Source organism: Gobio gobio (genome assembly GCF_949357685.1).
Source record: "Gobio gobio genome assembly, chromosome: 8".
Lineage (NCBI taxonomy): Eukaryota > Metazoa > Chordata > Actinopteri > Cypriniformes > Gobionidae > Gobio > Gobio gobio.
In genome coordinates this window covers 42565461-42577533 of record NC_137114.1, presented here as the reverse complement: position 1 = coordinate 42577533, position 12073 = coordinate 42565461, and the positions used below count along the sequence as shown (strand labels likewise).

The window sequence follows — 12073 nt, the reverse complement described above, 5'->3', positions numbered from 1 at the left end:
CGTCGGTACTACAGAGTACCGATTCATATTAAATCAATCGATACCAAATTTCGGTACCTGAGAACGCATCTGGTGATATAGACGAGTGTCTGTGAATATTAAAGCGCAAAAAGACCATTTAAATACGAAGCATGCGTGTCTGTGTGCGAATGAATGCGTAGACGCGCGGTTTACGGTCTATGGGTTTACCTCACACACACTCTCACTCAGAATCACGGCAACCCGTCAAAATAAAAGTTCAGCTAACTTGACAAATAAATTACTGTTGTACAGTAGAATTTAGATACGCCTCAATGTAATAATAATAGTCTGCACGACTGAGCTTTATATGATTAAAATTGAAACATGAAGAACATTTTTTATTTATTTAAAAAAAACTTGAAAAAATTAAGTTTTGATAATTTATTATTATTACATTAGTGTTAATATTATTATTACATTGAGGCGTATCTAAATTCTACTGTACAACAGTAATTTATTTGTCAAGTTAGGCGAACTTTTATTTTGACGGGTTGCCGTGAAAATTTCTGTGTGTTTATGATCTTTGTTTGACAAAAAAGTTTAATTAAATTAAAATAAATTCAATTAATGTTTTATGTCTTCATTTGATTACCAGAAAATACATACAATTTGTGGGAAATCTTTTCATAGAAATGAAATTAAAAAGAAAAAATAATAATATGGTTGTTTTTACGAATTAAATGAAGTACCAAGAAGCCTACTATTTACTAGTAAATATTACAGTAATCAAACATCACAGACAATGGCAGACAGCAACCAGGGCAACTCTGGCATACTGTCAATAACACTTTTATAAATTACTTACAGGTTCTTTACAGTTATTTATGTAAACATCCCAAAAGTACCGACAAAAGGTACCGTTGGATACCAGTACCGATACCGGTTAAAATGTGAACGGTACCCAACCCTAGTCATAAGTTACACTGCCACAATAATAAATATATTTCCATGCTTATGAAATCCGCACGTGCTGCCGCAATGTTTTCATTGCCTGCTTGATCAGTAGGCTAACGGTTTCTCTACGTAATGGATGCATTATTTAAAGTATTATTTAATTTAATCTTTAATAGTTGTAAAAAGTTGTGTTCACTAGCAATAATTATTAACTTATCCAACACATTTAATATTTTCCTTAGAGTACTGCATGGATATAAAGAGCTGCAAATAAACTTGAATACAAAACAAACAACAATTTAAAGAAATTATTACAACTCAAATCAATACTGGGCATGTAATGCATATGTGAACTTTGTTTTTTTTAAACGGGCAACATTAAGCTCCGACTTCTACCAGTAAGCCTAAGTTTTCAAAACTTCTACTAAACTTTGTCTAATTTAACCAAACATACTTGAAGGGGTTCTAAAAGTAAAAACTTTCTTCCAATTCCCCCATTAAAAGTTAAAGATATAATTCATCTAAATGCTCTAACGAACTCCTAGTGTACACATACACAGGTATTTTTATAAATTGAGTTTTTCCCTCCACCGTAAAATAAAAAATAAAAATCTCGTCCACATGAAAACGCAAAACACGCTATAAAGCGCTGTCAAGAGCATGCCAAACCAACAGGTGGCAATATAACCCGAACCGTAAAGCCATGTTGGCCAATCAGAAGCCTGGTAAAAAGGTTATTGTCGGTTCCGGTTCAGACACAACAAGCCAAAATCTCTGGTTTCACCCAAGGGGGTAATCCTACACCCGGAAAGCGTACCTTCCATAGGGCGGCCATTGCTAACCAAGCCATCACCTGCTGTTAGCATCCCATTGACTCCCATTCATTTTGGCGTCACTCTGACAGCGAATAACTTTACATCTGAGGCGTTTAAAGACTCCATTTTAGGGCTGCAACGACGCGTCGACGTCGTCGATGACGTCGACTACGAAAATACGTCGACGTGCGTGAAATGCGTCGACGGCACATTATTTACGTTCTAGAATGGAACAGAAGATCTAGAATAATGGCAGCTTCTGCTCCCGGGCATAGTGAAAATGATCATTTATCATATAAAGCCAGACCGCGACATTCAAAAGTGTGGGAGTACTTTAAACAGAAGCCGAATAAAACTGTGCTTTGTTCGCTCTGTAATGTCGGTTTCACACTGCGCGCGGTGGCAGAGCAGGTGCTGTGCGCGTGGAGAGCGGGAGCTTTCACACTGCCAATCAATGTTGCCAAGTCCCGTTTTTTTCCGCGGAATTGGGCTACTTCTGCTGTTGCCGCGGGCTGTGTCTCATGTCCGCGGGTTGAAGCGATCCCAACTATGTGATATTTAGCCCCGGGAATGAGAATTTTAGCCGGCATCCCTGCAAAAAAAAACACACATATTTAACCCCCCGAACGCGATGTTTACCAGAGAACCTCCCCGAAACGCGATTGGGCTTGTTTTGGGCTAGTTTTGAGTAACGAATGGGTGGGTTTTGTTGTGAAAACCTGGCAACCCTGCTGCCAGTGTTCTCTCGCGCAGCTGAACCGTGGCGCGTGTATTGCAACAGACGGTCACATTTTCCGGGGTTCTTCTCCGACCCCTGTACGTCTCATGCTACATATATCTCCTGTTAATGCGACCTGGTTCCCCTCTGTCCCAAACACATATGCATATTAACATGCTGTATATAGGTAGTTTGCATGATTAAAGTAACATTAAAGTTAAGATATGCCTCTAGCTTTAATCATTTAAATGTGTCTTTGAAGTTTGGGCTAAAACTTCTGGCAGCTTTAGTCGTTGTTTATGCACATGTATCTTCAAAATAGACGACTAGTTATACTATATTAAAACTATGCTGAAAGCTCCTGTATGTGAACCTTTTGCAGATAAATACAAGTGCATTTTCGTTTACTATTGACACAAATCAATAAGTAAATCATACTCAACTACTATAGTAAACAACTTTTCCTAATTAGGCCTACTCTGTATACATTTTATGATGAATAGTATCATTATTATGTTTAAAAAGCTTCTTGTGTTCATATATTTCATTATAAAATGGCATACTACGTACACTACCCTTCCTGAAATACAATTAATATTGTCATCATTCATTGATTTCATGTTAAAATAATATACAAATTCACTACCCTCTTTGAAATACAATAATCAGTAAAAAAGAATCATAAGATTAATCCGGAAAAATAATCGTTAGATTAGTCGACTAATCGAAAAAATAATCGTTAGATTAGTCGACAGAAAAAATAATCGTTAGTTGCAGCTCTACTCCATTTGACCATTGTTTTTTTCTAAAGAAACTCGACAATGTATTAAAGGCTACATTACCTTGTATCTTACACTATCGCCCCGTAGAAGCCGTTTTTGTAAAAATAGGCTAATGATTGCGTCATAACCACGTGACTCCCGGCGCACAGTAGAGAAATTACCGTATAGACAGGAGGAGAAGCTTGCAGGCAATCTTTTACTGTCTATGAGGCAATCGGGGGGACGTGGAGGCATGAAGTCCGAAAAAGTCAAGGGAGAAGCATGTGGAGAAGCCCATAGAGAGCCAAAAGCAACGGGACAAAATATTTCAACAACGTGATTCAGATTTCACTTTGCACAACTACTAGAAGACTTGCCACTGTCAGACTGGTTGCTCAAGTCACATCTACGTCATCAAGCTCAGTCTGAGGCTGCGCAGTACATCAGCCATCAGGAAGTGAGTGCTTCTACTTGACTTAACTTTTCCCCGTCGAAGCCTATGGGGTCGCTGTGTCAATTTCTTTTACTGTCTATGGTTTCACCGTCCACACGACACCACTACATCCGGAGTTTCTAAAAATGCTCACCCTGGCAGGAGTTTTCAAAAAGGTTTGGTTTCAGTGTCCGGATACTGCGTTTACGTGTGGATGAACGACATAGAAACCACATAGAAGAAGATGCTGTTTTGAAAATACCTGTGTTCATGTGGACAGGGCCTAAATGTCTAAACATCTAATCAAACAGAAGCTCTCAAATGACACTCAGCACCAATACAACTCAAAAACAGTTCAAATAAAATGTGGAAAAGGGGTATGGGAATGCCCATGGAGTGTAAAAAGAAAACAAATGAGTGACAGTATGGATCCTGGTCCTCCTGTGCATGTAGGCCTATTTCTGCATACTTCAACTTAATCTCAAGTGTGATTGAAGTAGAGATGCACTGATGTATTGGCTGCTGATATTTATTAGCCAATTTGATCAATTTAAAACCACTAGCATATCGACTATAGCATAAAAAAGGCTGATGGTTTGTTATATAATAATCCAATGTTTTCGTCTGGGTAGAATAATTAAATACTTGTCAAAACAAAATGAAATCTGTCAATAAGGACTGACCGGTGCCAGAATGAACGACGCTCAGGACAGTTGACGGAACGGTCACAGTCCCGATCAGTCCAGTGCTGCATCTTCATGAAAGTTTATCCTTTGCATGTTTTAAGTTTTAAATATTCAAGCGCAAGAAGACGCAAAAGAGAACTCAAAAGCCACATCTCAGACAGCATGCAAACACGGAATTGAGTTCTCTGTATTCTAGAGGTCTACTATTAAGTTCACTTTTTCTAACTCGCACAAAATTGTCAAAATGCCTGTCTTGGCCATTATCCTAAACATAGACAGTTATGTAAACAGTTTAAAATGCTTTTGTACCAGTATATTGGATCCATGCTGCTCTTAAAGTGACAGGAGCCTAATATTCCTGATGCGCTGCTGTCTGCGTTTTACTGTTAATCAAACAACAGAAGATTCTGTGAGGTCACAGTACCACTTTAAGTTTAGGGCTGCCACTAACGACTATTTCTATATTGATTAATCTATCGACTAATTTATCACAATCATTTCCAACAATTTTACTTAAAAACATTTAATTTAACTTGCACTGTTGGCCTTCAGTAGTGTACTATAAAAAAAAGTATAAATGTAAACAAGCCCTTGACAAAATGTAAAACTAAAAGAGTAAAAATGTAAAAAAGGTACAAATGTGTAAACCAACATAACAAAAAAAGAGAATATCAGCAAATACTTTTTATTTAGTGTTGTCACGATACCCAAATTATGAATTCGATACGATACCAGACTAACATACCTCAATACCGATACTGAATCAATACCATGCCAAAAAACTGTAAAAGTAATATGAATAATATGACAGAACTTACTATTCATTGTTTTATGGTTAAAAAACTCTAAAAACTCACTTGGCCGGCATGTTCCTGCCCTGCCCTACTTCACACAGAATATGAGGTCCGGCCCTTTAAGAGCTGCACGGACCGAATTCATTTTAACACCCGATTTCTCATTCAACTCTGTATACGTTCACTAAAGACATATCAGACTGCGTTTACCCGAATACTCGCCAGGACGTGTATTTGTACATATTTTTTATCATTCAAACCCAATAATCCGCGAAACTGGCGTCGTGATCTGTCTGAGTGAAAGGCGTGTGGCCGCGTCGCACTTTTCTGTTGCTTTCTTTTTCCTGAGCTGCGCGTATATATTTGACTGTTCTGCTTCCATTGTTTAGTGAACGGTCACACACACGTCCTCACTCCTGCTGTCACACATCGACACAAATTAAGAAATACTGCTCTTATTAGAGTGCTGTCATTTTTAAAGTACAGGTATACAATTGCATATCGTACCCAACTTACCCAATCGGCTAAAATATTTTATATTTGTATCGACCAATCGCGACAGGTCTATTTAAGTTACTGACACATTAGAGTGTTATTAATCACAATAAGCTACGAAAAAGGAGTTGATGCGGTGCTCGTGCTGACACACAGATTTCGGACACACAGCTGAAATGCTAGAGCTTATTTCTTTCAGAGCTTATTTAAGCCTTTGCAATGAAAAATTACTTAGAATTGGTTTTACACAGAACGTAATGGAAAAGGCTTGAAGAAGGGTGCTTGCGTGTGTGTGGTCCAGGTAAACCCCAAGTTATGAGGACAAAATGTCCCTACAAAGATGGCAATATCCGAAATCCATGTGCGGACATTTTTTGAAAAACAGCTTTTAAATCCGACTAAAAGTCTAAAGTCTGTGAGCTTGAATGGTCAAATACACAAACACAATTATGTCAAAATGCACATTGTGTGGAGTATGCATGTAAACACAGTCGGTTATGTCATACGCAAACGTAAACATAAAATCAAATGTATAACCTGCATTAGATCCGTGCATTCATTCTTAAAGTGACAGCAGCCTCATAAACTGTTGTTGTCTGTTTTATTGATGTTAATAATTTAAAAAAAATAATTAAAAAATCACTCTGCTAATGACTGAATCACATGTTTAATATATTTATATTTAAATGAATACAGTGTTTTACTTTTTACATTTGTTTATTCAATTTCTGTAGTATTTCTTACTACGTTAAATAAATCTAGTCTACTGTACCTCAAAAACTGATTTAATTTATATTTTTCTATTGTATTCGTCCTATTGTTTGTAATTTGCTTCTATGTTCCTATTTTTAATAATACAAGTAAAATAAAATCGCCTTGCTTTATTACATAAGACTGCCAGTCATGTGTGTAAAGATTGCAGTCATATTAATAATAATATTGGGTTGAATAAAAAAAAAAGAAAGACACATTATATTACACACATTCACATTTAAGAAGACCTATTAAAACTGTATACCACAGTCAAAGAGGGAAAGTGACACAAACTAGAAACAAATCAATGCAATATCGAATCGAAATTTACTTAAAAAACCGGGAATCAATTATTTTCAGAATTAAAATTATTACTAGAATTAATTTGCTTCGAATCGTGAGGCACCAAAAGATTTCCACCCCACGAAATAACTGATATATTTTGCATTCATAAAGTGAAATATATGCAGTGTTTTGATTACTTTATTTCTGTATACCTGAAAACTACCTACATGAAAAGCACTGTTTATCTTATGTGTCTCTTTGTTCTGTTGAATTTATGCATTTATGCGGCCTGTTGGATATTAAATGAATCCAATCCATATTCAATAGAAATTATTTGATGATGCAGCAATAAAACTAATCTAGTGTACCTTAATGCATGCAGGTTTTTTTTAACTTTTCTCATTTAAAACATAATGAAAACACTGGTCTGCTTAAATGAAAAAAGTTCAGATAAGAGAGCAAGTAACAAATATTTGACAATATAATTGGACAATAGTTTGTTAAAATCAGTATCGGCTAAAAAAAAAAAATTCCAAACATCCATAGAAATAAGATGTATGCAAAAGAGGAAAGCACAAAAAGCCTCTGTTAAATAAGACCAATGTCAATCACATTTGTGGGAGGAAGTGATGGACAAAAAAGATGTCATCTGACATAGATCTACCTATGAACTTTCAGAATAAAGTTTACCTCAGGGAAACAGCAACAAACCATGACCTTATTTAAGAGACATCTCTGTGTGTGTGTGTGTGTGTGTGTGTGTGTGTGTGTGTGTGTGTGTGTGTGTGTGTGTGTGTGTGTGTATTGCATGCATATCTGAACCAACTGTACTTTTACTAAGGCCACAAGTATAACAGCACCAAACCTGAACCTTCAGATGACAGTGAGGGGAAATCTAACATCCTGCCCTGTATTTACCTGGTCAGAGATCATTATTCATCTGGCAAAGGTGAAAGCATCCTTCTGAAAGCTTTACCCAGATTAACAAATGCAAATCCGAGTAGCGTGCCATCAATTCCTCCACATTAACCATACATAACTTGATATAAACCCCTAAATACTGAGCTCGCCGAGCAAACTAACCAGGGTTAAACTGATTGATAGTGACAGCTAAAGCGGACCTTACCTGTCTAAATGGCTTAGCCATTCATCGGGGTCGATCGGACTCGTTTAACGCCTCCATCGTCACGCAAAAGTCTAAACCCGTACTACATGACTGAGCAATGTTTGCAGGATAACTATGGTTAGGCATCACATCGCTGGCTAATGTCAGCCCCCCTCCCCCGACAGGAAACCAGCCTGATGGCTAACTGACAACACGCTAGTCATGGGGCTTCATCATCATCATCCTCACCACTACCACCAGCCAAACACTCCCATCAGACTGATGTGATGATACACTCCTGTAATCACCAGCTGGCCGACTTTCTGTTGGTATACAAAAATCGTTAGGCTGAGCAAATCACATTTGCTCCAGCGGTCTGACCTAGCGGAGCTACACGGGGTTACCTGTTAAACGACTAACATACTGTGCTAAAATCAGTACAAACGCTCGGGAATGAGGCTTGGGAGTGTAAAATCTGGCAGAGATGACCGGATAAACTATTTGGTGCATCAATAAAGATCGCTAAGTCGCCTAAGGGAAGTTATTAATCGGCTAGCCATCTAGGCCAAATCAAACTAGCCTGTAGCTTCTACCAAACAAGCGGCATGTAAACAACCCCACAAACCCCATAGGTTGCATTCAGACCTCTACAAATGTCAAAGACTCACCTTTGATGGTGTGATCTTCATTTAAAGTCCCAGATCCAGTAAGGTGACGCGACTGATCCAGTTTCTCTGCGCTGCTTCCAATGAGACACCCCTAATGTACGGAGCCAGACGGGGCTAAATGCTTTTTTTATTTTAACTGGCAGATGAAGCAGCGTCTTTCCAGTTCGGTTTTGCCTGTGTCAGTCTTCATTTGTGTATTGAGCATGGTTTATAGGTGGTGGAGTGAAGGCTAGCGGCTAGTTAGCGCTCTTTCTCAGTGACTTTAACGAACGCAGCTAACCAGCTAGCGTCGGAAACGCACATTCAAGATTCTTCGCTTCAGGAGAGGAGGAGATGCAAATTAATTGATTTCAAAAGCAAAATTAGTCACTAAAACCAACGACGTGCTGACATTATAGAAACAGCCGCATAAAAATGTGAACAAAAAAAACGTTAAGCTTTTCTGTCAGTTTTCACAAAATGGCGCGCGTTCCAAACCTGCGCAGCGGACCGGCCCGGTGGACCCGAGACACGGACGACTAGCCCACTAAATATATTCCTGACATTCCGATTCTTTGTCCAGGTGTCGTTTTCAGTCCGACGCGGGTGGCGAAGCCTCTCCAAAATTGACACTGTTACGAGCGCGTGACTGCATTATTCCGGCGGGAAGCGAAAACATTTGAAAGATTAAAAAAGCAACTGACAAAATGGCGACAGCCTGGGCTGTTGCTATGGCAACTGTCAATCAAGCAGCCGAGTACCCGGATGTTCAAATGACGATTCGTAGGGGGGAAGCAGTAAAGGTTGTTGCACGCAATGTGTCAGTCAAGACTGTCACAAAAACTTTACACAGAAAATCATTTAATTTTGCCAAAACGCAGAGAAATTTAAGCAGGCTGCTTTTTATTTTGCGCTTTATTTACAGCTTAGACAGAGTTTCGTTCAGAATCAACTACATAGGCTAATAAAAATGTTATGTTTAAACTATAATGATGTACAAACACCTTTTTTTAGGTAAATATACTGTATGTAATAGGTATAAAAAATATAACAGTTGATACAAAGTTTAGGATTAGTAACTTTCTAAAACACTAAAGGACATTGCAAGTTTATCCTGATTCTCGTTGTGTTTTGTCAATCTTGTCTGGCTGTAGGCCTATGATGTTGAAAGTTTATTAAAACTTTATGCACAGTCTTACTTCGCAGTGTCTCTTGGGTCTGTGTGATTAGTGTTGTGCTTATCACTTGACTTATATTTTTTTACACCCATTTGATTGTCCTGAAAAACAAAACAAAAAAACAATTATGCATGGATTGATGTAATGTAAATGGTGATTTTGTTCTTATCAAACCTGCACATCACAGTTCAGTTGCAATATATGTATAATTTGCCTATTACAGCACCATGGACAGCAACAGCTGCACTGAGAAATAAAAACTGTTGGGGGAGACTTTACAGGTGGTAACCAATTAAATACATTGCTACCATTCTCTTATGAGACAATGAAACAATATTAACAGAAAACTACAAAGTTGACAAACCTTTTGCGTCCAACTGACATGGCGTCTAACATGTTAACTTTGTTTATCAAATCATGTTTATGACAATGTCAAAGTGCTTTAATGTTTCAGATAACTTTAGATTTGAATTACCTGCTTTCTGTGATCATCCATGTCTGTTCCCTCTATTACCTCTATTACTAGTCTATTACCTCTTCAACCACAAAATAGACAAACTGCTCTTTCTTTTTTTAATGTATTTTATTGTTTTATTTTCTGTTGCCCACTTGGCTAATTAAATACATCTCATCAAGGATAATTTTGCATTTTACTAAAGAAATATGGTATTTTTTGGACATGGTTTATGCAACATCCACATAATGACCCAGTTAGTCAACGCGGGAATGTTGTTGTAAAGTGCTACAACTGAGCAGTCATCACCTATAATATTGTGATTGTGAAATTACTGGTCAAACATTAGTAAAATTAATGATTTCGGCTGTTAGTTTCCTTTTAGCTACAGTTATGGTCAGAATTATTGGTACCCCTGGTAAATATGATCAAAGATGGCTGTACAAATAAATCTGCATTGTTTATCATTTTGATCTTTCATTCAAAAAATTTGCAAAAATATAACCTTTCGTTGAAGTAAAAGAATTGAAAGTGGGGGGTAAATCACATTATGAAACAAATGTTTTCTCCAAAACACTTTTTTTTTTTTTTTTTATCACACCAGGGTAGGGTTTTATCACAATTAGGAGCATGACACTGTCCATCCATGACACAGTATAAATATGAGGAAACGCAAAGTCCAGATTCCCTTAATCATTCATCACAATGAATATAGTTCTGATGTGCAGAAAAAGATTGTTGAGCTTCACAAAATAGAAAGTGGCTGTAAGAAAACAGCTAAAGCATTGAAAATCCCCATTTCCACCATCAGGGCAATGATTAAGAAGTTCCAATCAACTGAAGATGTTATGAATCTGCCTGGAAGAGGACGTGTGTCAATATCGTCCTAATGCACGGCGAGAGTTTGAGTGGACAAAGACTCTTCAAGGATCACAGATGGAGAACTGCAGAGATTAGTTGAGTCTTGGGGTCAGAAAGCCTAAACATTATCAAACAGCACCAACATCACCACATGTTGTTTGGGAGGGATTCAAGAAAAATCCTCCCCTCTCATCCAAAAACAAACTCCAGTATATTCAGTTGTCAGACACGACTGGGACTTCAAACGGGAGCTGGTTCTGTGGTCAGATGAAACAAAAAAAAAGAAGAGCTTTTTGGCAGAAAACACACCAGATGAGTTTGGTGCAAACAGGGATATAAAGTACCCCACACCCACGGTTAAATATGGCTGGATATTGTGGGGCTATTTTTTTGCTGGAGGTCCTGGACATCTTGTTCAGATACATGGCATTATGGATTCTAGCAAATACAAGCAGATCAAAAATCAAAACCTGACGGCTTCTGCTAGAAATCTTATAATGGGCCGTGGTTGGATCTTGCATCAGGACAATGATCCAAAACAAACATCAAAATCAACACAAAAATATGTTACTGAGCACAAAATGAAGCTTCTGCCAGTCCCCTGACCTGAACCCTGTAAAAATGAGTCGGTGAACTGAAGAGAAGAGCTGTGAATCTGACGGATCTGGAGAGATTCTGTATGGAGGAATGGTCTCTGATCTATTGTCTCTAAACTCATCAGACATCATAGAAGACTATGAAGAAAAGGTTGCAAGAAGTATTTAATAAAAAGGTGCCAATAATTGTGGCCAATGTGTTTTGAAGAAAAACATTTATTTCATAATATGATTTATCCCCCACTTTCAATTATTTTACTTCAATGAAAGGTTAGATTTTTGAAAAAAATAAAAAAATAATGAAAGATCAAAAGCATAAACAATGCAGATTTATTTTTACAGCCATCTTTGATCAGATTTACCAAGGGTGCCAATAATTCTGACTACAATTGCATATGGCCAATACATTCAAAAAGAAGTAAATAACCTTTGTAGAGTTTACAATTATAAATACAAAAGTTTGAGCTCAGTATATATATTTTTTATTATTATGATTTTGAAAAAATTCTAAATGAATGCCACCTTTCCACAAAAAAATTAAATAAATATATACACACGCACACACAGTATATATAAA

The 12073-nt window shown here is 37.4% G+C and overlaps 1 protein-coding gene across 1 annotated transcript in view; it reads right to left on the bottom strand.

The window, feature by feature from the left end:
- Positions 1 to 9154, bottom strand: part of dyrk1ab (dual-specificity tyrosine-(Y)-phosphorylation regulated kinase 1A, b) — a 28700-nt gene extending 19546 nt beyond the window's left edge. The window contains exon 1 of the mRNA XM_079822632.1: positions 8429 to 9154. The gene's annotated coding sequence lies outside the window, so the exon portion shown is untranslated. The remainder of the gene's footprint in view (positions 1 to 8428) is intronic.
- Between the last annotated feature and the right edge of the window lie 2919 nt (positions 9155 to 12073).